Source organism: Agelaius phoeniceus, unplaced genomic scaffold (assembly GCF_051311805.1).
Source record: "Agelaius phoeniceus isolate bAgePho1 unplaced genomic scaffold, bAgePho1.hap1 Scaffold_105, whole genome shotgun sequence".
Classification (NCBI taxonomy): Eukaryota; Metazoa; Chordata; class Aves; order Passeriformes; family Icteridae; genus Agelaius; species Agelaius phoeniceus.
Window position 1 is genome coordinate 2,314,789 of NW_027509873.1, and position 27,534 is coordinate 2,342,322.

Here is a 27,534-nt window from a genome sequence, read left to right on the forward strand (position 1 = left end):
GACGAATTCCTTTCCATGTGGTTATTTACACAAACATACCCATGAACAAATAAAAAAACTGCACAACTACATGTATCATTAAGCAGGATACTCTGTAGATTCTCACATTGACACTTGCAGAATTATATATGATACTTCCAAACATATAGAGACTCTTGTTCTCCATTTCCTTCTTTAAAACTCACAAAATGTAATGAAATTCTCTTTCAAAAGTGCAGAGCCTGCTGTGTGGCTAAGCAAGCCATTATTTGCTTGCTCACAATCATCTCTTCCTTGTGTGTTAGTCACTGATGCATTAATTGCTTATCCAAACTTGAAACGGTTCGTGAGTCATTCTGAAGAGAAAGTAAATATGAAGGAGCCCATTTGAATGGAATTCATGTGCTCTGCCTCTTAAAGCTGAAGGTCTGTATTTATTACCTGTCAGAATGAAGTCTTGTTGCCTAATAAATGGGAAAATAGGAAATATGCTGACGAGAGCACCATGTTTCAAGGGATCATTGCATTTTAGTTTTATTTGACCAAATGAGTAGTCAAAGAGAGAAAGGGCTGGTCAATTACAAGAGAGAAAGCAGGTGAAAGAGATGTCTAGGTCTGCTGCAGCTGGAGTCAAAAATGAAGTGTGTGGGTTTTGAAGTGGGGAAGGGATTCCAGATCAGATGATTTTAACTAACTTGCATTACTAAATGCATGATCTTCAAACAAACACGTTGGTATTCCTTGTCTTGAGGAAAGGAAGGGTATTGAGGAAGATGAAACAGGAAAGCCTTATAAATATGATTGTCTGGCAAAAGATTTTGAGAATATAGAAACTATAAGCAAGATTGAAATGAAAGCAAGCTTTGAGATACCTTAGTTAGTGAACAACTGGAAAACAATGGTGTGGCCCAACTGAAGGTAATCCCCTTTTGAGGAAACAATTCCCTCTGCTTGCAGGAGGTCCAAGGTTCAGAGCAGACCGTACTAGCTCAGCAGAAGGGGTCCAAAGAGGAGTTTTTAGGGTTTAAAATGTAACACAGTATGGTAATGTAATGATTCTTACAGGCTGGATGTAAATGCTATAGGATTTGTATCTTGGACTAGATTGGTTAGTGAGAATTAGACTATTCAACAGAGAAGAAGATTTATTGTATTGTAGCGGGAACCTCGCTCTCTTACGCTCTTCCCCTCTTACTCTCTCCCCCTCTCAGCCTCTCTGCCCCTCTCTTCTCTCGGGCCTGCTCCGAGCTGTGCCTGGCAGCTCCAAGCAGGGCCCTGCCCTCAGGCCCTTTCCAATGAGCCGCAGGTTCCACAGCCTGGCTGCAGAGATCTCTCGTCTCCGTCCGTCCCGACCGTCCCACCCGCCAGTACTCCTGCAGAAGGGGAGAAAGAAGGCATGGAGTTTCCAGGAGTATCCAGATAAATCCACTTTATTCTGGATCAATATGGAATTTTCATGAAGCAAAAGCATTAAGTGGAGGGCTCTTCACCCATTTTTTTTTTACTAAAATTCTGTGAAAGATACTATTTTGGAGTGTAAAAATTGTCATGTTGAAAACATGAATGTGCTGAGAGAATTTGAAGTCTGGGCCAATGACAATTCACTGTTGAAAATCCAAGTCTAAAACTTTTCAAATTAAGTGACCCAGGATGAAGTAGGAAACACAAGTCCTGGGCATGCAGATTTCTGAAGGGAGGAAAGAAAAGTATTGACAAGAATAAGCCTAAGTTTTAAACGCCTGAAAGAGTCAAAAATAACACCTTGTGGGATATTGTACCAGATGTTCCACAGAGTTAAAACCAACCACAACTCATTAGTATCTGGACTTCCTTGCTCACTATGCTTAGAAATGTTGCTTGAAGGCACTTTGTATCTAAAAATCCAGTTCCTGTAGATGACTGTAGATGTAGATCAAAATCCTACCAAAAACTCCGTGTCAAAACCAGCAAGAGTGAGACTTTTGTCCTTGGCAGTAGCTTCCAGGTGCTCCTGGAAATCGCCAGGCCTAGACACAAAGATGTGTATTCGGCGGAGGGAGAGAAGCCTTATGCTTAGCTCTAACTGCGACCTTTGCTAGCAGATCTTACTAGCAGCTAATAAATTCCATTTGTTCTGCTCTTAGCCAGAGCCAAGAGGGGAATCAAAGTCTAGATCACAGGAGAAGATCACAGGAGCTTCAGCTTTTCCAGAGGAGGAAAAATACAAAGGCTAGTAAATTTGCGCTGGGTTGACAGGGGTTTTTTACAGATCCATAGACAAGTGATGAAGCTTAAAAGATGACAGCAGAGGAAAATCAACAGATATGCTGAAACTGAGTGAAGAGGAAGGAGACTTCAAATTAACTGAAAAGCTGCAGCGAAAGCTTCTCTACTTTTTGCAGTTGCTTCAAGTTCAAAATGACAAACTCTAGCAGCACTTCCAACTTATTGTTCTTAATTCTAGAATAAAGACAATCAAAACTGTCTACTCCTGCTTAGAGTATGAAGTAAAGCACAGGAAGGCATTAGAGTAAGAAAACTTGTGTTTAGAAGGCTGAGGCAGCCTTAGGGCTAGGAGGAATGGGGAGGCGTGGAAATCAGGCCTGTGGGCACCAGGCAGGGAGCATCCAGTCCCTGAGCGGTCCCTCACAGTGGGTATCCCTGCAGATGGAGTCCAAATGGAGCCACAGCTCGGTGGGAGAAGTGCCGGGCTGGTGAGCCGTGCTTAGCGGGGGCTCCTGCATCAAATTGCTCCCTGACAGGTGCGGTATGCTCTGTGTGTGTGTGTGCCCAACAGCTGGCAAGAGCAGGCTGGCCCAGATGTGGGAAAAGGCCAAGGAGGCAGCAGAGTGGCAATGGGGCTGTGCAGGAGGCCCTGGTGGTTGCACACAGCCGTGGGGGATCAGGCTGGCCCAGATGGTCCCGGGGGCTCTGGGCTGAAAAGGGGGGAAAAGAGAAGCCGGGAGGAAGGGCCAGATGCCGCTATGAGAATGCCATTCCATCCCATAGGGGACATAGTGAGAGGAGGCTGGGAACAAAATGGTCATTCCTGCTGATCACGCTGACATCTTCACAACAAGAGGCCCAGAAAGGAGTGCACATCTGCCTCCTGGTGTTGTCCTGAATGGCAGCTCATTACCTGGCGTTCATTACCCACAAGTCTGGCAGCTTCCCGCGGGCATTCCACGCTTCAGGCAAGCAAAGCTGCTTACCTCACTATGTTCTTTGGGCCTCTGAAGGGGACCGTCCACTTAGCTACAGCCTGGCAAGGAAGGGAGTCTTACAACACTCTGGATATTTTAGACTTTTATTCTCACTCGGGCTGAAACAAAGTATCCCCTCACTACTTCTCCATCTTCATCCTTCTGTCCTGCAGGTGGCCTGTTCAGGCTGACAGCTTGGAGCGCCTGCAGGCTCCAGTTCGGCTGCAGCCCAGCTTTTCCTCTCACAGCTTAATTCTTCTTATGACAATTCTTTCATTTCTACTTCAAAGATACCTCAGAGCTTCCTTAAATTAACAACACTCTATTCTAAGCTAAACAATCCTCTATTATCTAAGCTATCTACGTTGCATAGCCCTTAAATGTTGATCCCAATATATCCTAATTCTTTTGAACTTTCATCTCTTTGGGAAAGAAAAAACAACAGAGCTTTAAATTGAACCTAGCACACACCTAACCAAACCTAATCTAACCAAACCTAACCTAACCTAACCTTACCTTACCTTACCTTACCTTACCTAACCTAACCAAACACCTAAACTGAGCAAATACGAAAAAAAAAAATCATATTTCCTATCTATGGCACAGCTCCTCTTAATACGCGGGGGATGGCTGGAGCTCTGCCCAAAGATGACACATCCCCTTTTCCCTCCTCTCGGCTGGCGGGGCATAAGGGCCTCCTCAGGCGCAGGTGTCTCCTCTCCAGTCTTCCTGCACTTGCTTGGCTGAGGTGATCAGAGCAGCCAGGCTGGAGGCAGGATCGCCGGAGGTAACAAAGGGATGCTGCCCAGAGGAAAAAGAACAAAGAAAGGAACTCTTACTTTCCAGGTCCCATCCTCACGGGCTCAGGCAGGATTCCCTGGCTACCAGGAAGACACACAAAGAGCACCGAGGGCAGCATGTCCCCCTGCGCCTTCCTGTGCTGGGAACTGCCTGCGCCACGTGGCCCACACTCCTCCTCATGCCTTCATGCAGGTGTCCTCAGCTGACAGGGCTTTTTGCCCCTTTGCTTTTTCTTACCTGCAGGAGTTCCTGGGCAGACCAGCGCCTGTCCTCGTCTGCCTGCAGGCAGCAGCGGAGGAAGTCGCGCAGGAGAGCCGAGTGGTGCCTGGGGTTCTGCAGTTTTGGGGGCCCGTTCCTTTCTATCAGTTCAAAAACCTACAGCACATGGATGCAAGAGGACACTGCACCTGCTCCTTTGCTAGCCACATCAGCTCTCTCCACACAGAGCCCTCTTGCTAAGCTGCACCTTACCCTGAGACGGGCTTCCCGCTCGTAAGGAGCTTCCCCTTCCACCATTTCCAGCCCCATGATGCCTAGGGACCAGATGTCCACTTTGGGGCCGTAGGCTTCTCCTCTCACCACCTCCGGTGCCATCCAGCTGGGAGTGCCGACGCTGGAGCTGCGCTTGCTGCGCTCAGGGCTGAGCTGAGCACAGAGGCCAAAGTCACCTGAGGCCAAAAACAAAGCCTGTCAAAGCCAGCTCCCACTGGCAAAGCGGCCAAAACCATTGCCCACTCCAAGCCTGACCAGGCCATGCTGAATCGAGCTGAAAAAGCAGCTGAGCTCTCCTTCCACGTGCCTGGAGCCAGGCAAAGAAGGCATCAGCCACTTCCACAACACCCTCACCATTCACGCACTGGCCAAGCGGCGCTTCTGCCCAAGTGGCAGTCACCGAAATGCAAGCGCACGGCAGGTGCTGCAAATGCTGCAGCCCAGCAGGGATACCCACCCAACTTGACAGATCCATCCATGCCCACAAGGACGTTGTTGCTTTTGATGTCTCTGTGGATGACTTGGCGGGAATGAAGGAAATGCAGTCCTTGCAGGCACTGAGAGAGAAAAAGGAGGGAGGGAAAGTTAACGTACAGGATCGGATTTCATCCCACCAGAAAGGAAAGAGCTCAACGGGATTGACGGCTTTCTCAGGGAATTGTGAGTGAGGGCACAGCATCATGGTGCTGTCACGAAGAAGACCTTGCTGCTTCAACACTCTTGGAAGTTTTTTTCTCGATTCCAAGCGAAGGCATCCGGGCTCCCAAAAGTTCCGCCGGCCTTGGGTAGGAAGCGCGTCACCTTTGGCTGGGAGGCGGCACGGCAAAGATTTTTGGGGAAGCCTAGTGGCAGCAGAGGAGGAAGCAGCACCTTAGAATCCATCGCCATGCGGGCTGCAATGCTATCCTTTGCAGCTGAGGACGGCTCTTTGGCCTTAGCTTGAAATTCTGCCGCCTGCATGCTGCCTTCCCGTGGCAAGGAATGTAGGACAGACAGACAGGCTCCAGGCTAACATTCCCAGGCAAAGCTAAGAAGAGGAAGCAAGTGAACCCAAGCGAGTCAGCCAGCACCAGCGCCAGAGGACACACAGGATGGAAGAGTGCAAGAACAGAGCCTGAGGAGTGCGGGGACAGCGGCAGGCAGTTCACTTCCCATGCTCGCTCTTCTCCTGTGTGTGGTGACAGCAGCAGCAGCAGCAGCAGCAAAAGAAAGGTGAGAGCAAGAAATCCCGGCTGTCCTTAACCTCCAGCTGGCAAGCAGCATCCTGGGCAGGCTTGGGGAAGCACAAGCGGGATCCCTCACCTCCCGACAGACAGCGCCTATCTGTCCTTCCTCCGGGTACACTGCGCTGAGCACATCAAACAAGGTGCCGCCGTCCATGAACTCCATGGCCAGCCAGAGCTCCGCATCCACCAGGTAGCTGAAAGAAGAAAACCACGGCATGGAGAGACAGCAATGGGCACAGCCTCAGTCACTCCAGGGCCCGAGCCAGGTTTTTGCAACTGCTCTCCAAGCTAAGTGTGCCACACGAGATTCATGATCACCAGCTCCACCTCCTGCCACGCTCTGGAGACCAGCAGAGAAATCACCAGCAGCTCCCTTCTCTGCCAGTGACCAAAGGGCATCGTCTCTTCGGGCTTGCACTAGCTAAAGCTACATTGATAGGAGAATACGCCAACCTGTCTAAGTAGGTAACGATATTGGGACTCCTGTTGTCCCTCATGGCCAGGATTTCATTGGCAGCCAGCTCCTCGGACATCTCCTCCTCAAGCGACATGATCTTGATTGCCACCTGAAATGACATTGGCCACCGTTTACCTTGAGAAGACACCCCCTGCTCGAGATCACAAGCAGCACGGAGCGAGTGCTGCTGCAATGAGGCAGCGGGCTGGGCCAAAGGGCCTTGTCACTAGACAGCAGAGCTTAGCACAAGCACCAAAGGCCATCCCAAATGCATTTTGCCCCCTGAGCCTAGAGTGTACTTCAGAGGAACAGCCTCTGCTGCAGACATGGAGCTGCCACCCAAACCTCCAGGCAGGGCTCACAGCAGCGGGGAAAGCGCTCCAGAGCTGCAAAATGGCATGGGGCTGTTGGCACTTTACCTGTTGTCCGCTGCTGGTGTCAAGAGCTTTATAAACAGCTCCAAAGCCCCTGGAAAGACAAAAGCAGCAGAAAGAGCCCTTTATCCCTTGGCACTGAAATCAAGCCTAGGCAGCAGATCTCCCCAGGCTGCCTGCACGCCTTCCTTAGAAAACGCCTGGCTGCGGCGTCTCTTCGGCCAACAGCACGTCGGCCCGTGAGCCCTCTGCCGTGCGGGGCAGCCTGTCCAAGGGAACACTAAGGTGCAGCATAAAGACCAAGGGCCGCTGGAAATCTCCAAGGTGCACGCCCAGCCAGGTCATTTCCAAACCTAAGGGGAACAGTCCTCCTTGTGCGGGTGTGCATGCATGTGTGTGTCAAAAGAGTGAGAACAATGAGAGTCAGAAGACTGTCCTTGAGAATCTGACATTTCTTGAATGGCAAGGTGCTCTTTCAGGCCAGAAAGATGCAGGGGCAGAGGGCTTCCCAGCTCCTGCTCCTCCTTGCTGCAAGCAAGACAATGCCAGCATCAACTTGTCTTTGATGAGGCCTTCGGATTGCTCTGACCCAGCAGTCCAGGCAGGCGACAGGAGGTAAAGCCAGAGCTTGACCGTGATTGGAGCTTGCCTGACTTCACGCTTGATCTTGCACCAGCCAAAGATCTGGCCCACACTTTTGTAAAAGGAGCCGAGGCCACGCTTACCCTCGTCCCAGTTCTTCAAATGCCATGTATTTGCTCATTGGCTGGCCCGGACTCACAATGCTCCCTGAAAGACAAAAGCAGCGCAGGGCGCTCACTCGCACACAGAGACGCCGCTCCCCACACCCTCCCAAAGGCAGCCCCGCTGCCGGCAGCTCTGGGCCCTTTGCGGTCGCCTGGCTTCCAGCTGCTGAGACCAGCAAGTGGGAGGGCCATCTTCTCCACCTTTCATCAGGTGGCCTTTCCCAGAAGGCCTTGATTTCTTTCAAGCGCAGCATCCCATGCCATAAGCCAAAATGATGAGACCTTAAGAAGAGGGCCCTAAGAGGTCACCAAGGGCCTTTGCAGCCTCTGCAGTCACAGCCACCATCACTGGCAGGTCCACTGCCAGGGCCACAAAGTGTCTGAGCCAGAGGAGGTGTAAGAACGGGAGCCCGAAAACAGCTGGGGCCAGAGAGCTCCCTGGGGCCTAGTCACTTGCTAGGTGCCAGCCTTCTGCTCAAGCAGAAACAATCTCTGCTTTTGTCTTTGGCACACAAGGCAGCCCAGGCAGAGCCAAGCCAGGCCCAGCCGCCCTCACAGGCAGCAGGAAGTCCCTGAGCGCTGCCGCGCTGCCTCAAAGCACAACAACGGCTTCTGCCGAGAGGCCTAAGCGCCTCTGAGAGCGAGGGGCAACTTCTGGCACAGCCTACACCCAGACACGCACACAACACACTGCTCTGGCAGACAAGAAATGCAGCCGACTTACTCAGTGTCTTCCGGCCCTGCTCCTGCCTCATCTCGGGCTGCTGGGCTGCGCTGCTGCAGGAAGTGCCAGCAGCGGGGGGCGAGCTGGCTGCTGCAGGCCACGCTGGTCCAGCGGCACCAGGTTGAATTGCAGAGCCTGTGTTGAGCTGGGACCAGAAAGGATTGCCCGTCAGAAGGGTGGCTGGCACACATGCCCTGCCGAGTGCAGGGCCAAAGCAAGGCCTTGGGAAGGTGCTGTCAGCCATCCCCAGGCCTCTCCAGCTGGGGCCTTTCCCATGTCCCCTTCTCAAAGGCAACTTTGGCAAAAGCCCAAAGGCTACTTGGATCCAGCCCCTCAGGGCCACCTCCATGCTCCATGTTTTCAGCTTTTCTGCAAGACACTGGCAACAAGGGATCCATGGGGCTGCCAAGATCCAGAAAGACATCAGAGCAGTTCCCCAGAGCCTTGTTGCTTTCCTCCTCCTGTCTTTCCTTGGACAATGAAATCAGCCCGCAGCTGACATGCAGTGGTCTGCTCAGAAGCCCACAGCATGGCCCTTCTCTGACCTGTTTCACGCATTGCCCCTGTCCATGGCAGCCTTTAGGGAGCGGCCCTTCGGAGACGCCTTCCTGCCCTGCCCAGACCCACGCGCCCTTCACAATGTAGGGCTGCCAAGGATTCTCCTCTGCAAAGGCTGCTCTGACCGGCTGGAAGTGAAGCACAGCCTGAAGCTAATTAGTCCATGGAGAGGGCAGGTCCCTTCCAGGGGCCAGTGTCTGCCAGGTCCCCTTAGGCCGGCAACTGCGTCTTTGGGCCGCTCCGTCCGCTGACCACAGGCAGCCTGCACTGACAATGGGCACACGGGGCTGACTGCTACACTGAGAATCATTGAATGCTGCCTCCTGTCTGATGCCAGGAGACATTCTCGGGCCCTCTCAGCATCCCAGCTTAAATGCCAAACTTCAGACCCCATTGGCCAGGGCTCCCTGGCTTGCCTGAAGCAGCACTAGGTCCCGGCAGGCACACAGCTGCCAGCATCATCAGCCACGAGCAACAAGGGCTGCTCCAAAACTGGAAGCCTGGCCCTGCACCAAAGGCAGTGCCAAGCTCACTGCCACTTACCGGCTCTGCAAGCTCAGGCTGTGCAGGGAGAGCAGCTGGAGGCTTGATGCTCCTTTTCTCCTCTTCAGCCTCTTCCTCAATGCCAGAGGCAGCCAGAGGAGCTGCTGACCCTGCTGTTGAGCCCTGCAGACAGACAGAAGTGAGAGAGATGGGCAAAAGGCAATCCCTCAGGAGCTGCTTTCTGTTGAGCTGGGAAAGGACCCAGAAGAAGGGGAAATGGTAGACTTTGATACAAGTGGGACTCTGAGTCATGAAAAGCCCAGGAAGTTGGCTGAATGAGGTGCTACTCCCATCTTGCTGTGCATTTGAGCTTCCCTGCTGCCTAGAAGCAGCAAGATGCCTTGCAGCTGTCCCATTTGCCTTTCATCTCTTGAAAGGCTCTTCCCTGCAAAATCAGCAAACAGCCAGTGCTCCCTTTGCTACTGCTGATGCCACGGGGCACTTGGCCTTTCTTTCAGCCTCCCACGCTGGCACTCCACACTGGACTGCAAGAGGCCAAGCTGGCAGAATTGCCGCCCCATTGTCACACGCCAGCAACGTCCCAGCTTCCTTTGCCACTCACCAAAGGCCAGGCTTGCCTCCATCCGCGTGTCAGGTGACCTGCAGCGAGCAAGGCAAAAGGAACCAGAGGCCCTTAGAAAAGTGCCTGTGCTGGCCACTCCCGCAGCACAAGGCAGTCCCAACACAGAGCATTTCCCTTTCCCAACAGGCCTCCAGGAGCAACAGCTCTTTCCCACAGCAGCCAAGAGAACAACAAGGACGCTAGAGTAGGCTCTGTCTACATTTGGGCCTCTTTTGCCAAGAGAGAAATAGAAAGACGCTGCTGGAAATGCCCCTTGCTCTTCAACACTCTGAGCTTCCCTTGTGCCCAACAGCTCAAGCAGCATTTTCCTCTTCTCTTTCCTGCATTTTAGATGTAGATTCTTTTAAATGGCATGCCCTAAATCCCATGCCTTGGCTGAAGATGGTAGCCCAGCAGAGCTTCCCCAAAAGGCCCCTTCCCTGTGGCAGCTCCCTGCTGAAGCAGCCCAGGAACAGCTGCTGGGCTCAGCAGCAAACCCTCCCTGCACTGGACTTTGTGCTGCATCGCCAAGGCAATCGCAGTCTTGGCACACCATCAAAGGGTCAAGTCACGCAGCCAAGGCCTCTAAGGGGCAATGTTGTAGCGAAAGGCGCTTTCCTTCGCTCCTGGAGAGAGCCACTGAGTTGCTAGCAGTACTTCTGAGCATCTCCCCTCCGAGTCTGCGATTAGCAGCTTGTCTTGCTTGAAGCAGCAAGCGGAGGAAATGACAGACTCCAGTGCCGCGCACTCTCTCGGGGAGGGAAGGCAACCGCTGCAGGTTGCAGGGCAAATACTCTGCACCCGCCCCCCAGTACACAGATGCCCCCTTTTTAGCTGATGCTGCTGGCAGGACATTGACCAAAGCGGTGGCATCTTCATGGCCATTTTGTTCCCAAATAAACTCGGTCACTGCTGCGGCATAAAGAGCAGAGTCAAGCAAAAGCCGGGTGATGCCAGCCCCAGGAGAAACCTTTACTTACGAGTCAGCTGGGTCAGGTAGTAGCCAGAATAGACAACAGAAAAGACCGTGCAAACCGCGGCACAGACCTGCCCGATCATTTTGGCAGCGCTGTGAGGGTTTGCACACTGGATGCCAGCCAAGGCAAAGCCCAGACTCCTCTCGGGGTGCAGGCCGTCTGCTGAGAACTCCTTGAGCACAAGGATCCTCCTGCAGGGAGCCAGCAGAAGAGCCGCTCTGGACAAGCAGGCCTTGCGTGCCCCGGGGCAACGCTGTGCTGACAGCACTGTGACGTGGCACCGCTCCCCTGACCTCACAATAGCAGCTGTTCTATGGCTTCCTTGTGCCCAGCAAGGCAACCTTCTGTACAGCTGATGCGAAAGAAAAGCCTGGGAAGTTCTCCTCACTCATAAAGCAGCAGAAAATGTCCTCCCAGTCCATAAGGCAGTGCTCAAGGCATCCCAGGGGAACTCAGAAAATGGGCCAACCCAAGCGGCATCCAAGGAATCCAAGCAAACGCGCCTTTTGGTCCCAAAAGCTTTGACTGAAAGCAAAAGTCTGCTTCTTCTAGGTGGCATGCTAGCTGGTTCTGAAAAGTCTCACTTCTTCAATGCCATTTAGGGGGGAAAAGAAGCAAAGATAATAAATTTCCAGGAGTATTTTAGGCTGCAGTCACTTCTCAAGCACGTGGGTGCGTGCTGACCTATGGAGGGGCTTGACAGCTGGCCTGCAAGCAAAGCTGAGTTCATAGAAGACACCCCAATTGATGGGTTTTCAGTGTATCCATAGCAAGGAAGAAGACAAGGCCGTCAGCATGGAAACCAATTAGAAAAGAGAGATGAAATTTTCGTAAGCTAGACTAGTGCCTAAGTAGATGTGTATACTTGCCTTATAAATTTCTGTAAAACTTTTGCCAATTCTATTGACAAAGTTAATTGCTTTGCACCAATGGATATAAGAAGTTCTGGTGGTGTAGTCAGTGACTTAAGATCACGCTTGGTTAAGAGTGTATAAGCTGGAGATCACGCAGAATAAAGAAAACTTTTTTCTTCTTGGACCCTGATCACGTGTGTATGCCACGTCCGGCCTAATGGTGACAGTTGCCCATCTCTGGGTCAAGAGACAAGTATTGTCTGACAGGTAGCTTGTCAACAAACTGAGAAAGAATTGAGTACCTGGGCATGCAGATTTCTGAAGGGAGGAAAGAAAAGTGTTGACAAGAATAAGCCTGAGTTTTAAACGCCTGAAAGAGTCAAAAATAACACCTTGTGGGATATTGTACCAGATGTTCCACAGAGTTAAAACCAACCACAACTCATTAGTATCTGGACTTCCTTGCCCACTATGCTTAGAAATGTTGCTTGAAGGCACTTTGTATCTAAAAATCCAGTTCCTGTAGATGACTGTAGATGTAGATCAAAATCCTACCAAAAACTCCGTGTCAAAACCAGCAAGAGTGAGACTTTTGTCCTTGGCAGTAGCTTCCAGGTGCTCCTGGAAATCGCCAGGCCTAGACACAAAGATGTGTATTCGGCGGAGGGAGAGAAGCCTTATGCTTAGCTCTAACTGCGACCTTTGCTAGCAGATCTTACTAGCAGCTAATAAATTCCATTTGTTCTGCTCTTAGCCAGAGCCAAGAGGGGAATCAAAGTCTAGATCACAGGAGAAGATCACAGGAGCTTCAGCTTTTCCAGAGGAGGAAAAATACAAAGGCTAGTAAATTTGCGCTGGGTTGACAGGGGTTTTTTACAGATCCATAGACAAGTGATGAAGCTTAAAAGATGACAGCAGAGGAAAATCAACAGATATGCTGAAACTGAGTGAAGAGGAAGGAGACTTCAAATTAACTGAAAAGCTGCAGCGAAAGCTTCTCTACTTTTTGCAGTTGCTTCAAGTTCAAAATGACAAACTCTAGCAGCACTTCCAACTTATTGTTCTTAATTCTAGAATAAAGACAATCAAAAGTGTCTACTCCTGCTTAGAGTATGAAGTAAAGCACAGGAAGGCATTAGAGTAAGAAAACTTGTGTTTAGAAGGCTGAGGCAGCCTTAGGGCTAGGAGGAATGGGGAGGCGTGGAAATCAGGCCTGTGGGCACCAGGCAGGGAGCATCCAGTCCCTGAGCGGTCCCTCACAGTGGGTATCCCTGCAGATGGAGTCCAAATGGAGCCACAGCTCGGTGGGAAAAGTGCCGGGCTGGTGAGCCGTGCTTAGCAGGGGCTCCTGCATCAAATTGCTCCCCGACAGGTGCGGTATGCTCTGTGTGTGTGTGTGCCCAACAGCTGGCAAGAGCCGGCTGGCCCAGATGTGGGAAAAGGCCAAGGAGGCAGCAGAGTGGCAATGGGGCTGTGCAGGAGGCCCTGGTGGTTGCACACAGCCGTGGGGGATCAGGCTGGCCCAGATGGTCCCGGGGGCTCTGGGCTGAAAAGGGGGGAAAAGAGAAGCAGGGAGGAAGGGCCAGCTGCCGCTATGAGAATGCCATTCCATCCCATAGGTGACATAGTGAGAGGAGGCTGGGAACAAAATGGTCATTCCCGCTGATCACCCTGACATCTTCACAACAAGAGGCCCAGAAAGGAGTGCACATCTGCCTCCTGGTGTTGTCCTGAAAGCTCATTACCTGGCGTTCATTACCCGCAAGTCTGGCAGCTTCCCGCGGGCATTCCACGCTTCAGGCAAGCAAAGCTGCTTACCTCACTATGTTCTTTGGGCCTCTGAAGGGGACCGTCCACTTAGCTACAGCCTGGCAAGGAAGGGAGTCTTACAACACTCTGGATATTTTAGACTTTTATTCTCACTCGGCCTGAAACAAAGTATCCCCTCACTACTTCTCCATCTTCATCCTTCTGTCCTGCAGGTGGCCTGTTCAGGCTGACAGCTTGGAGCGCCTGCAGGCTCCAGTTCCGCTGCAGCCCAGCTTTTCCTCTCACAGCTTAATTCTTCTTATGACAATTCTTTCATTTCTACTTCCAAGATACCTCAGAGCTTGCCTAAATTAACAACACTCTATTCTAAGCTAAACAATCCTCTATTATCTAAGCTATCTATGTTCCATAGCCCTTCAATGTTGATCCCTATATCTCCTAATTCTTTTAAACTTTCATCTCTTTGAGAAAGAAAAAACAACAGAGCTTTAAATTGAACCTAGCACACTCCTAACCAAACCTAATCTAACCAAACCTAACCTAACCTAACCTTACCTTACCTTACCTTACCTTACCTTACCTTACCTTACCTTACCTTACCTAACCAAACACCTAAACTGAGCAAATACGAAAAAAAAAAATCATATTTCCTATCTATGGCACAGCTCCTCTTAATACGCGGGGGATGGCTGGAGCTCTGCCCAAAGATGACACATCCCCTTTTCCCTCCTCTCGGCTGGCGGGGCATAAGGGCCTCCTCAGGCGCAGGTGTCTCCTCTCCAGTCTTCCTGCACTTGCTTGGCTGAGGTGATCAGAGCAGCCAGGCTGGAGGCAGGATCGCCGGAGGTAACAAAGGGATGCTGCCCAGAGGAAAAAGAACAAAGAAAGGAACTCTTACTTTCCAGGTCCCATCCTCACGGGCTCAGGCAGGATTCCCTGGCTACCAGGAAGACACACAAAGAGCACCGAGGGCAGCATGTCCCCCTGCGCCTTCCTGTGCTGGGAACTGCCTGCGCCACGTGGCCCACACTCCTCCTCATGCCTTCATGCAGGTGTCCTCAGCTGACAGGGCTTTTTGCCCCTTTGCTTTTTCTTACCTGCAGGAGTTCCTGGGCAGACCAGCGCCTGTCCTCGTCTGCCTGCAGGCAGCAGCGGAGGAAGTCGCGCAGGAGAGCCGAGTGGTGCCTGGGGTTCTGCAGTTTTGGGGGCCCGTTCCTTTCTATCAGTTCAAAAACCTACAGCACATGGATGCAAGAGGACACTGCACCTGCTCCTTTGCTAGCCACATCAGCTCTCTCCACACAGAGCCCTCTTGCTAAGCTGCACCTTACCCTGAGACGGGCTTCCCGCTCGTAAGGAGCTTCCCCTTCCACCATTTCCAGCCCCATGATGCCTAGGGACCAGATGTCCACTTTGGGGCCGTAGGCTTCTCCTCTCACCACCTCCGGTGCCATCCAGCTGGGAGTGCCGACGCTGGAGCTGCGCTTGCTGCGCTCAGGGCTGAGCTGAGCACAGAGGCCAAAGTCACCTGAGGCCAAAAACAAAGCCTGTCAAAGCCAGCTCCCACTGGCAAAGCGGCCAAAACCATTGCCCACTCCAAGCCTGACCAGGCCATGCTGAATCGAGCTGAAAAAGCAGCTGAGCTCTCCTTCCACGTGCCTGGAGCCAGGCAAAGAAGGCATCAGCCACTTCCACAACACCCTCACCATTCACGCACTGGCCAAGCGGCACTTCTGCCCAAGTGGCAGTCACCCAAATGCAAGCGCACGGCAGGTGCTGCAAATGCTGCAGCCCAGCAGGGATACCCACCCAACTTGACAGATCCATCCATGCCCACAAGGACGTTGTTGCTTTTGATGTCTCTGTGGATGACTTGGCGGGAATGAAGGAAATGCAGTCCTTGCAGGCACTGAGAGAGAAAAAGGAGGGAGGGAAAGTTAACGTACAGGATCGGATTTCATCCCACCAGAAAGGAAAGAGCTCAACGGGATTGACGGCTTTCTCAGGGAATTGTGAGTGAGGGCACAGCATCATGGTGCTGTCACGAAGAAGAGCTTGCTGCTTCAACACTCTTGGAAGTTTTTTTCTCGATTCCAAGCGAAGGCATCCGGGCTCCCAAAAGTTCCGCCGGCCTTGGGTAGGAAGCGCGTCACCTTTGGCTGGGAGGCGGCACGGCAAAGATTTTTGGGGAAGCCTAGTGGCAGCAGAGGAGGAAGCAGCACCTTAGAATCCATCGCCATGCGGGCTGCAATGCTATCCTTTGCAGCTGAGGACGACTCTTTGGCCTTAGCTGGAAATTCTGCCGCCTGCATGCTGCCTTCCCGTGGCAAGGAATGTAGGACAGACAGACAGGCTCCAGGCTAACATTCCCAGGCAAAGCTAAGAAGAGGAAGCAAGTGAACCCAAGCGAGTCAGCCAGCACCAGCGCCAGAGGACACACAGGATGGAAGAGTGCAAGAACAGAGCCTGAGGAGTGCGGGGACAGCGGCAGGCAGTTCACTTCCCATGCTCGCTCTTCTCCTGTGTGTGGTGACAGCAGCAGCAGCAGCAGCAGCAAAAGAAAGGTGAGAGCAAGAAATCCCGGCTGTCCTTAACCTCCAGCTGGCAAGCAGCATCCTGGGCAGGCTTGGGGAAGCACAAGCGGGATCCCTCACCTCCCGACAGACCGCGCCTATCTGTCCTTCCTCCGGGTACACTGCGCTGAGCACATCAAACAAGGTGCCGCCGTCCATGAACTCCATGGCCAGCCAGAGCTCCGCATCCACCAGGTAGCTGAAAGAAGAAAACCACGGCATGGAGAGACAGCAATGGGCACAGCCTCAGTCACTCCAGGGCCCGAGCCAGGTTTTTGCAACTGCTCTCCAAGCTAAGTGTGCCACACGAGATTCATGATCACCAGCTCCACCTCCTGCCACGCTCTGGAGACCAGCAGAGAAATCACCAGCAGCTCCCTTCTCTGCCAGTGACCAAAGGGCATCGTCTCTTCGGGCTTGCACTAGCTAAAGCTACATTGATAGGAGAATACGCCAACCTGTCTAAGTAGGTAACGATATTGGGACTCCTGTTGTCCCTCATGGCCAGGATTTCATTGGCAGCCAGCTCCTCGGACATCTCCTCCTCAAGCGACATGATCTTGATTGCCACCTGAAATGACATTGGCCACCGTTTACCTTGAGAAGACACCCCCTGCTCGAGATCACAAGCAGCACGGAGCGAGTGCTGCTGCAATGAGGCAGCGGGCTGGGCCAAAGGGCCTTGTCACTAGACAGCAGAGCTTAGCACAAGCACCAAAGGCCATCCCAAATGCATTTTGCCCCCTGAGCCTAGAGTGTACTTCAGAGGAACAGCCTCTGCTGCAGACATGGAGCTGCCACCCAAACCTCCAGGCAGGGCTCACAGCAGCGGGGAAAGCGCTCCAGAGCTGCAAAATGGCATGGGGCTGTTGGCACTTTACCTGTTGTCCGCTGCTGGTGTCAAGGGCTTTATAAACAGCTCCAAAGCCCCTGGAAAGACAAAAGCAGCAGAAAGAGCCCTTTATCCCTTGGCACTGAAATCAAGCCTAGGCAGCAGATCTCCCCAGGCTGCCTGCACGCCTTCCTTAGAAAACGCCTGGCTGCGGCGTCTCTTCGGCCAACAGCACGTCGGCCCGTGAGCCCTCTGCCGTGCGGGGCAGCCTGTCCAAGGGAACACTAAGGTGCAGCATAAAGACCAAGGGCCGCTGGAAATCTCCAAGGTGCACGCCCAGCCAGGTCATTTCCAAACCTAAGGGGAACAGTCCTCCTTGTGCGGGTGTGCATGCATGTGTGTGTCAAAAGAGTGAGAACAATGAGAGTCAGAAGACTGTCCTTGAGAATCTGACATTTCTTGAATGGCAAGGTGCTCTTTCAGGCCAGAAAGATGCAGGGGCAGAGGGCTTCCCAGCTCCTGCTCCTCCTTGCTGCAAGCAAGACAATGCCAGCATCAACTTGTCTTTGATGGGGCCTTCGGATTGCTCTGACCCAGCAGTCCAGGCAGGCGACAGGAGGTAAAGCCAGAGCTTGACCGTGATTGGAGCTTGCCTGACTTCACGCTTGATCTTGCACCAGCCAAAGATCTGGCCCACACTTTTGTAAAAGGAGCCGAGGCCACGCTTACCCTCGTCCCAGTTCTTCAAATGCCATGTATTTGCTCATTGGCTGGCCCGGACTCACAATGCTCCCTGAAAGACAAAAGCAGCGCAGGGCACTCACTCGCACACAGAGACGCCGCTCCCCACACCCTCCCAAAGGCAGCCCCGCTGCCGGCAGCTCTGGGCCCTTTGCGGTCCCCTGGCTTCCAGCTGCTGAGACCAGCAAGTGGGAGGGCCATCTTCTCCACCTTTCATCAGGTGGCCTTTCCCAGAAGGCCTTGATTTCTTTCAAGCGCAGCATCCCATGCCATAAGCCAAAATGATGAGACCTTAAGAAGAGGGCCCTAAGAGGTCACCAAGGGCCTTTGCAGCCTCTGCAGTCACAGCCACCATCACTGGCAGGTCCACTGCCAGGGCCACAAAGTGTCTGAGCCAGAGGAGGTGTAAGAACGGGAGCCCGAAAACAGCTGGGGCCAGAGAGCTCCCTGGGGCCTAGTCACTTGCTAGGTGCCAGCCTTCTGCTCAAGCAGAAACAATCTCTGCTTTTGTCTTTGGCACACAAGGCAGCCCAGGCAGAGCCAAGCCAGGCCCAGCCGCCCTCACAGGCAGCAGGAAGTCCCTGAGCGCTGCCGCGCTGCCTCAAAGCACAACAACGGCTTCTGCCGAGAGGCCTAAGCGCCTCTGAGAGCGAGGGGCAACTTCTGGCACAGCCTACACCCAGACACGCACACAACACACTGCTCTGGCAGACAAGAAATGCAGCCGACTTACTCAGTGTCTTCCGGCCCTGCTCCTGCCTCATCTCGGGCTGCTGGGCTGCGCTGCTGCAGGAAGTGCCAGCAGCGGGGGGCGAGCTGGCTGCTGCAGGCCACGCTGGTCCAGCGGCACCAGGTTGAATTGCAGAGCCTGTGTTGAGCTGGGACCAGAAAGGATTGCCCGTCAGAAGGGTGGCTGGCACACATGCCCTGCCGAGTGCAGGGCCAAAGCAAGGCCTTGGGAAGGTGCTGTCAGCCATCCCCAGGCCTCTCCAGCTGGGGCCTTTCCCATGTCCCCTTCTCAAAGGCAACTTTGGCAAAAGCCCAAAGGCTACTTGGATCCAGCCCCTCAGGGCCACCTCCATGCTCCATGTTTTCAGCTTTTCTGCAAGACACTGGCAACAAGGGATCCATGGGGCTGCCAAGATCCAGAAAGACATCAGAGCAGTTCCCCAGAGCCTTGTTGCTTTCCTCCTCCTGTCTTTCCTTGGACAATGAAATCAGCCCGCAGCTGACATGCAGTGGTCTGCTCAGAAGCCCACAGCATGGCCCTTCTCTGACCTGTTTCACGCATTGCCCCTATCCATGGCAGCCTTTAGGGAGCGGCCCTTCGGAGACGCCTTCCTGCCCTGCCCAGACCCACGCGCCCTTCACAATGTAGGGCTGCCAAGGATTCTCCTCTGCAAAGGCTGCTCTGACCGGCTGGAAGTGAAGCACAGCCTGAAGCTAATTAGTCCATGGAGAGGGCAGGTCCCTTCCAGGGGCCAGTGTCTGCCAGGTCCCCTTAGGCCGGCAACTGCGTCTTTGGGCCGCTCCGTCCGCTGACCACAGGCAGCCTGCACTGACAATGGGCACACGGGGCTGACTGCTACACTGAGAATCATTGAATGCTGCCTCCTGTCTGATGCCAGGAGACATTCTCGGGCCCTCTCAGCATCCCAGCTTAAATGCCAAACTTCAGACCCCATTGGCCAGGGCTCCCTGGCTTGCCTGAAGCAGCACTAGGTCCCGGCAGGCACACAGCCGCCAGCATCTTCAGCCACGAGCAACAAGGGCTGCTCCAAAACTGGAAGCCTGGCCCTGCACCAAAGGCAGTGCCAAGCTCACTGCCACTTACCGGCTCTGCAAGCTCAGGCTGTGCAGGGAGAGCAGCTGGAGGCTTGATGCTCTTTTGCTCCTCTTCAGCCTCTTCCTCAATGCCAGAGGCAGCCAGAGGAGCTGCTGACCCTGCTGTTGAGGCCTGCAGACAGACAGAAGTGAGAGAGATGGGCAAAAGGCAATCCCTCAGGAGCTGCTTTCTGTTGAGCTGGGAAAGGACCCAGAAGAAGGGGAAATGGTAGACTTTGATACAAGTGGGACTCTGAGTCATGAAAAGCCCAGGAAGTTGGCTGAATGAGGTGCTACTCCCATCTTGCTGTGCATTTGAGCTTCCCTGCTGCCTAGAAGCAGCAAGATGCCTTGCAGCTGTCCCATTTGCCTTTCATCTCTTGAAAGGCTCTTCCCTGCAAAATCAGCAAACAGCCAGTGCTCCCTTTGCTACTGCTGATGCCACGGGGCACTTGGCCTTTCTTTCAGCCTCCCACGCTGGCACTCCACACTGGACTGCAAGAGGCCAAGCTGGCAGAATTGCCGCCCCATTGTCACACGCCAGCAACGTCCCAGCTTCCTTTGCCACTCACCAAAGGCCAGGCTTGCCTCCATCCGCGTGTCAGGTGACCTGCAGCGAGCAAGGCAAAAGGAACCAGAGGCCCTTAGAAAAGTGCCTGTGCTGGCCACTCCCGCAGCACAAGGCAGTCCCAACACAGAGCATTTCCCTTTCCCAACAGGCCTCCAGGAGCAACAGCTCTTTCCCACAGCAGCCAAGAGAACAACAAGGACGCTAGAGTAGGCTCTGTCTACATTTGGGCCTCTTTTGCCAAGAGAGAAATAGAAACATGCTGCTGGAAATGCCCCTTGCTCTTCAACACTCTGAGCTCCCCTTGTGCCCAACAGCTCAAGCAGCATTTTCCTCTTCTCTTTCCTGCATTTTAGATGTAGATTCTTTTAAATGGCATGCCCTAATTCCCATGCCTTGGCTGAAGATGGTAGCCCAGCAAAGCTTCCCCAAAGGGCCCCTTCCCTGTGGCAGCTCCCTGCTGAAGCAGCCCAGGAACAGCTGCTGGGCTCAGCAGCAAACCCTCCCTGCACTGGACTTTGTGCTGCATCGCCAAGGCAATCGCAGTCTTGGCACACCATCAAGGGGTCAAGTCACGCAGCCAAGGCCTCTAAGGGGCAGAATTGGGAGCGAAAGGTGCTTTCCTTCGCTCCTGGAGAGAGCCACTGAGTTGCTAGCAGTACTTCTGAGCATCTCCCCTCCGAGTCTGCAATCAGCAGCTTGTCTTGCTTGAAGCAGCAAGCGGAGGAAATGACAGACTCCAGTGCCGCACACTCTCTCGGGGAGGGAAGGCAACCGCTGCAGGTTGCAGGGCAAATACTCTGCACCCGCCCCCCAGTACACAGATGCCCCCTTTTTAGCTGATGCTGTTGGCAGGACATTGACCAAAGCGGTGGCATCTTCATGGCCATTTTGTTCCCAAATAAACTCGGTCACTGCTGTGGCATAAAGAGCAGAGTCAAGCAAAAGCCGGGTGATGCCAGCCCCAGGAGAAACCTTTACTTACGAGTCAGCTGGGTCAGGTAGTAGCCAGAATAGACAACAGAAAAGACCGTGCAAACCGCGGCACAGACCTGCCCGATCATTTTGGCAGCGCTGTGAGGGTTTGCACACTGGATGCCAGCCAAGGCAAAGCCCAGACTCCTCTCGGGGTGCAGGCCGTCTGCTGAGAACTCCTTGAGCACAAGGATCCTCCTGCAGGGAGCCAGCAGAAGAGCCGCTCTGGACAAGCAGGCCTTGCGTGCACCGGGGCAACGCTGTGCTGACAGCACTGTGACGTGGCACCGCTCCCCTGACCTCACAATAGCAGCTGTTCTATGGCTTCCTTGTGCCCAGCAAGGCAACCTTCTGTACAGCTGATGCAAAAGAAAAGCCTGGGAAGTTCTCCTCACTCATAAAGCAGCAGAAAATGTCCTCCCAGTCCATAAGGCAGTGCTCAAGGCATCCCAGGGGAACTCAGAAAATGGGCCAACCCAAGCGGCATCCAAGGAATCCAAGCAAACGCGCCTTTTGGTCCCAAAAGCTTTGACTGAAAGCAAAAGTCTGCTTCTTCTAGGTGGCATGCTAGCTGGTTCTGAAAAGTCTCACTTCTTCAATGCCATTTAGGGGGGAAAAGAAGCAAAGATAATAAATTTCCAGGAGTATTTTAGGCTGCAGTCACTTCTCAAGCACGTGGGTGCGTGCTGACCTATGGAGGGGCTTGACAGCTGGCCTGCAAGCAAAGCTGAGTTCATAGAAGACACCCCAATTGATGGGTTTTCAGTGTATCCATAGCAAGGAAGAAGACAAGGCCGTCAGCATGGAAACCGATTAGAAAAGAGAGATGAAATTTTCGTAAGCTAGACTAGTGCCTAAGTAGATGTGTATACTTGCCTTATAAATTTCTGTAAAACTTTTGCCAATTCTATTGACGTTAATTGCTTTGCACCAATGGATATAAGAAGTTCTGGTGGTGTAGTCAGTGACTTAAGATCACGCTTGGTTAAGAGTGTATAAGCTGGAGATCACGCAGAATAAAGAAAACTTTTTTCTTCTTGGACCCTGATCACGTGTGTATGCCACGTCCGGCCTAATGGTGACAGTTGCCCATCTCTGGGTCAAGAGACAAGTATTGTCTGACAGGTAGCTTGTCAACAAACTGAGAAAGAATTGAGTACCTGGGCATGCAGATTTCTGAAGGGAGGAAAGAAAAGTGTTGACAAGAATAAGCCTGAGTTTTAAACGCCTGAAAGAGTCAAAAATAACACCTTGTGGGATATTGTACCAGATGTTCCACAGAGTTAAAACCAACCACAGCTCATTAGTATCTGGACTTCCTTGCCCACTATGCTTAGAAATGTTGCTTGAAGGCACTTTGTATCTAAAAATCCAGTTCCTGTAGATGACTGTAGATGTAGATCAAAATCCTACCAAAAACTCCGTGTCAAAACCAGCAAGAGTGAGACTTTTGTCCTTGGCAGTAGCTTCCAGGTGCTCCTGGAAATCGCCAGGCCTAGACACAAAGATGTGTATTCGGCGGAGGGAGAGAAGCCTTATGCTTAGCTCTAACTGCGACCTTTGCTAGCAGATCTTACTAGCAGCTAATAAATTCCATTTGTTCTGCTCTTAGCCAGAGCCAAGAGGGGAATCAAAGTCTAGATCACAGGAGAAGATCACAGGAGCTTCAGCTTTTCCAGAGGAGGAAAAATACAAAGGCTAGTAAATTTGCGCTGGGTTGACAGGGGTTTTTTACAGATCCATAGACAAGTGATGAAGCTTAAAAGATGACAGCAGAGGAAAATCAACAGATATGCTGAAACTGAGTGAAGAGGAAGGAGACTTCAAATTAACTGAAAAGCTGCAGCGAAAGCTTCTCTACTTTTTGCAGTTGCTTCAAGTTCAAAATGACAAACTCTAGCAGCACTTCCAACTTATTGTTCTTAATTCTAGAATAAAGACAATCAAAACTGTCTACTCCTGCTTAGAGTATGAAGTAAAGCACAGGAAGGCATTAGAGTAAGAAAACTTGTGTTTAGAAGGCTGAGGCAGCCTTAGGGCTAGGAGGAATGGGGAGGCGTGGAAATCAGGCCTGTGGGCACCAGGCAGGGAGCATCCAGTCCCTGAGCGGTCCCTCACAGTGGGTATCCCTGCAGATGGAGTCCAAATGGAGCCACAGCTTGGTGGGAAAAGTGCCGGGCTGGTGAGCCGTGCTTAGCAGGGGCTCCTGCATCAAATTGCTCCCCGACAGGTGCGGTATGCTCTGTGTGTGTGTGTGCCCAACAGCTGGCAAGAGCCGGCTGGCCCAGATGTGGGAAAAGGCCAAGGAGGCAGCAGAGTGGCAATGGGGCTGTGCAGGAGGCCCTGGTGGTTGCACACAGCCGTGGGGGATCAGGCTGGCCCAGATGGTCCCGGGGGCTCTGGGCTGAAAAGGGGGGAAAAGAGAAGCAGGGAGGAAGGGCCAGCTGCCGCTATGAGAATGCCATTCCATCCCATAGGGGACATAGTGAGAGGAGGCTGGGAACAAAATGGTCATTCCCGCTGATCACCCTGACATCTTCACAACAAGAGGCCCAGAAAGGAGTGCACATCTGCCTCCTGGTGTTGTCCTGAATGGGAGCTCATTACCTGGCGTTCATTACCCGCAAGTCTGGCAGCTTTCCGCGGGCATTCCACGCTTCAGGCAAGCAAAGCTGCTTACCTCACTATGTTCTTTGGGCCTCTGAAGGGGACCGTCCACTTAGCTACAGCCTGGCAAGGAAGGGAGTCTTACAACACTCTGGATATTTTAGACTTTTATTCTCACTCGGGCTGAAACAAAGTATCCCCTCACTACTTCTCCATCTTCATCCTTCTGTCCTGCAGGTGGCCTGTTCAGGCTGACAGCTTGGAGCGCCTGCAGGCTCCAGTTCCGCTGCAGCCCAGCTTTTCCTCTCACAGCTTAATTCTTCTTATGACAATTCTTTCATTTCTACTTCCAAGATACCTCAGAGCTTGCCTAAATTAACAACACTCTATTCTAAGCTAAACAATCCTCTATTATCTAAGCTATCTATGTTCCATAGCCCTTCAATGTTGATCCCTATATCTCCTAATTCTTTTAAACTTTCATCTCTTTGAGAAAGAAAAAACAACAGAGCTTTAAATTGAACCTAGCACACACCTAACCAAACCTAACCTAACCTACCCTAACCTTACCTTACCTTACCTTACCTTACCTTACCTTACCTTACCTTACCTTACCTTACCTTACCTTACCTAACCAAACACCTAAACTGAGCAAATACGAAAAAAAAAAATCATATTTCCTATCTATGGCACAGCTCCTCTTAATACGCGGGGGATGGCTGGAGCTCTGCCCAAAGATGACACATCCCCTTTTCCCTCCTCTCGGCTGGCGGGGCATAAGGGCCTCCTCAGGCGCAGGTGTCTCCTCTCCAGTCTTCCTGCACTTGCTTGGCTGAGGTGATCAGAGCAGCCAGGCTGGAGGCAGGATCGCCGGAGGTAACAAAGGGATGCTGCCCAGAGGAAAAAGAACAAAGAAAGGAACTCTTACTTTCCAGGTCCCATCCTCACGGGCTCAAGCAGGATTCCCTGGCTACCAGGAAGACACACAAAGAGCACCGAGGGCAGCATGTCCCCCTGCGCCTTCCTGTGCTGGCAGCTGCCTGCGCCACGTGGCCCACACTCCTCCTCATGCCTTCATGCAGGTGTCCTCAGCTGACAGGGCTTTTTGCCCCTTTGCTTTTCTTACCTGCAGGAGCTCCTGGGCAGACCAGCGCCTGTCCTCGTCTGCCTGCAGGCAGCAGCGGAGGAAGTCGCGCAGGAGAGCCGAGTGGTGCCTGGGGTTCTGCAGTTTTGGGGGCCCGTTCCTTTCTATCAGTTCAAAAACCTACAGCACATGGATGCAAGAGGACACTGCACCTGCTCCTTTGCTAGCCACATCAGCTCTCTCCACACAGAGCCCTCTTGCTAAGCTGCACCTTACCCTGAGACGGGCTTCCCGCTCGTAAGGAGCTTCCCCTTCCACCATTTCCAGCCCCATGATGCCCAGGGACCAGATGTCCACTTTGGGGCCGTAGGCTTCTCCTCTCACCACCTCCGGTGCCATCCAGCTGGGAGTGCCGACGCTGGAGCTGCGCTTGCTGCGCTCAGGGCTGAGCTGAGCACAGAGGCCAAAGTCACCTGAGGCCAAAAACAAACCTGTCAAAGCCAGCTCCCACTGGCAAAGCGGCCAAAACCATTGCCCACTCCAAGCCTGACCTGGCCATGCTGAATCGAGCTGAAAAAGCAGCTGAGCTCTCCTTCCACGTGCCTGGAGCCAGGCAAAGAAGGCATCAGCCACTTCCACAACACCCTCACCATTCACGCACTGGCCAAGCGGCGCTTCTGCCCAAGTGGCAGTCACCGAAATGCAAGCGCACGGCAGGTGCTGCAAATGCTGCAGCCCAGCAGGGATACCCACCCAACTTGACAGATCCATCCATGCCCACAAGGACGTTGTTGCTTTTGATGTCTCTGTGGATGACTTGGCGGGAATGAAGGAAATGCAGTCCTTGCAGGCACTGAGAGAGAAAAAGGAGGGAGGGAAAGTTAACGTACAGGATGGGATTTCATCCCACCAGAAAGGAAAGAGCTCAACGGGATTGACGGCTTTCTCAGGCAATTGTGAGCGAGGGCACAGCATCATGGTGCTGTCACGAAGAAGACCTTGCTGCTTCAACACTCTTGGAAGTTTTTTTCCCGATTCCAAGCGAAGGCATCCGGGCTCCCAAAAGTTCCTCCGGCCTTGGGTAGGAAGCACGTCACCTTTGGCTGGGAGGCGGCACGGCAAAGATTTTTGGGGAAGCCTAGTGGCAGCAGAGGAGGAAGCAGCACCTTAGAGCTGTACCTGAATCCGTCGCCATGCGGGCTGCAATGCTATCCTTTGCAGCTGAGGACGACTCTTTGGCCTTAGCTGGAAATTCTGCCGCCTGCATGCTGCCTTCCCGTGGCAAGGAATGTAGGACAGACAGACAGGCTCCAGGCTAACATTCCCAGGCAAAGCTAAGAAGAGGAAGCAAGTGAATCCAAGCGAGTGAGCCAGCACCAGCGCCAGAGGACACACAGGATGGAAGAGTGCAAGAACAGAGCCTGAGGAGTGCGGGGACAGCGGCAGGCAGTTCACTTCCCATGCTCGCTCTTCTCCTGTGTGTGGTGACAGCAGCAGCAGCAGCAGCAGCAAAAGAAAGGTGAGAGCAAGAAATCCCGGCTGTCCTTAACCTCCAGCTGGCAAGCAGCATCCTGGGCAGGCTTGGGGAAGCACAAGCGGGATCCCTCACCTCCCGACAGACCGCGCCTATCTGTCCTTCCTCCGGGTACACTGCGCTGAGCACATCAAACAAGGTGCCGCCGTCCATGAACTCCATGGCCAGCCAGAGCTCCGCATCCACCAGGTAGCTGAAAGAAGAAAACCACGGCATGGAGAGACAGCAATGGGCACAGCCTCAGTCACTCCAGGGCCCGAGCCAGGTTTTAGCAACTGCTCTCCAAACTACGTGTGCCACACGAGATTCATGATCACCAGCTCCACCTCCTGCCACGCTCTGGAGACCAGCAGAGAAATCACCAGCAGCTCCCTTCTCTGCCAGTGACCAAAGGGCATCGTCTCTTCGGGCTTGCACTAGCTAAAGCTCCATTGACAGGAGAATACGCCAACCTGTCTAAGTAGGTAACGATATTGGGACTCCTGTTGTCCCTCATGGCCAGGATTTCATTGGCAGCCAGCTCCTCGGACATCTCCTCCTCAAGCGACATGATCTTGATTGCCACCTGAAATGACATTGGCCACCGTTTACCTTGAGAAGACGCCCCCTGCTCGAGATCACAAGCAGCACGGAGCGAGTGCTGCTGCAATGAGGCAGCGGGCTGGGCCAAAGGGCCTTGTCACTAGACAGCAGAGCTTAGCAGAAGCACCAAAGGCCATCCCAAATGCATTCTGCCCCCTGAGCCTAGAGTGTACTTCAGAGGAACAGCCTCTGCTGCAGACATGGAGCTGCCACCCAAACCTCCAGGCAGGGCTCACAGCAGCGGGGAAAGCGCTCCAGAGCTGCAAAATGGCATGGGGCTGTTGGCACTTTACCTGTTGTCCGCTGCTGGTGTCAAGGGCTTTATAAACAGCTCCAAAGCCCCTGGAAAGACAAAAGCAGCAGAAAGAGCCCTTTATCCCTTGGCACTGAAATCAAGCCTAGGCAGCAGATCTCCCCAGGCTGCCTGCACGCCTTCCTTAGAAAACGCCTGGCTGCGGCGTCTCTTCGGCCAACAGCACGTCGGCCCGTGAGCCCTCTGCCGTGCGGGGCAGCCTGTCCAAGGGAACACTAAGGTGCAGCATGAAGACCAAGGGCCGCTGGAAATCTCCAAGGTGCACGCCCAGCCAGGTTATTTCCAAACCTAAGGGGAACAGTCCTCCTTGTGCGGGTGTGCATGCATGTGTGTGTCAAAAGAGTGAGAACAATGAGAGTCAGAAGACTGTCCTTGAGAATCTGACATTTCTTGAATGGCAAGGTGCTCTTTCAGGCCAGAAAGATGCAGGGGCAGAGGGCTTCCCAGCTCCTGCTCCTCCTTGCTGCAAGCAAGACAATGCCAGCATCGACTTGTCTTTGATGGGGCCTTCGGATTGCTCTGCCCCAGCAGTCCAGGCAGGCGACAGGAGGTAAAGCCATGGACCGTGATTGGAGCTTGCCTGACTTCACGCTTGATCTTGCACCAGCCAAAGACCTGGCCCACACTTTTGTAAAAGGAACCAACGCCACGCTTAC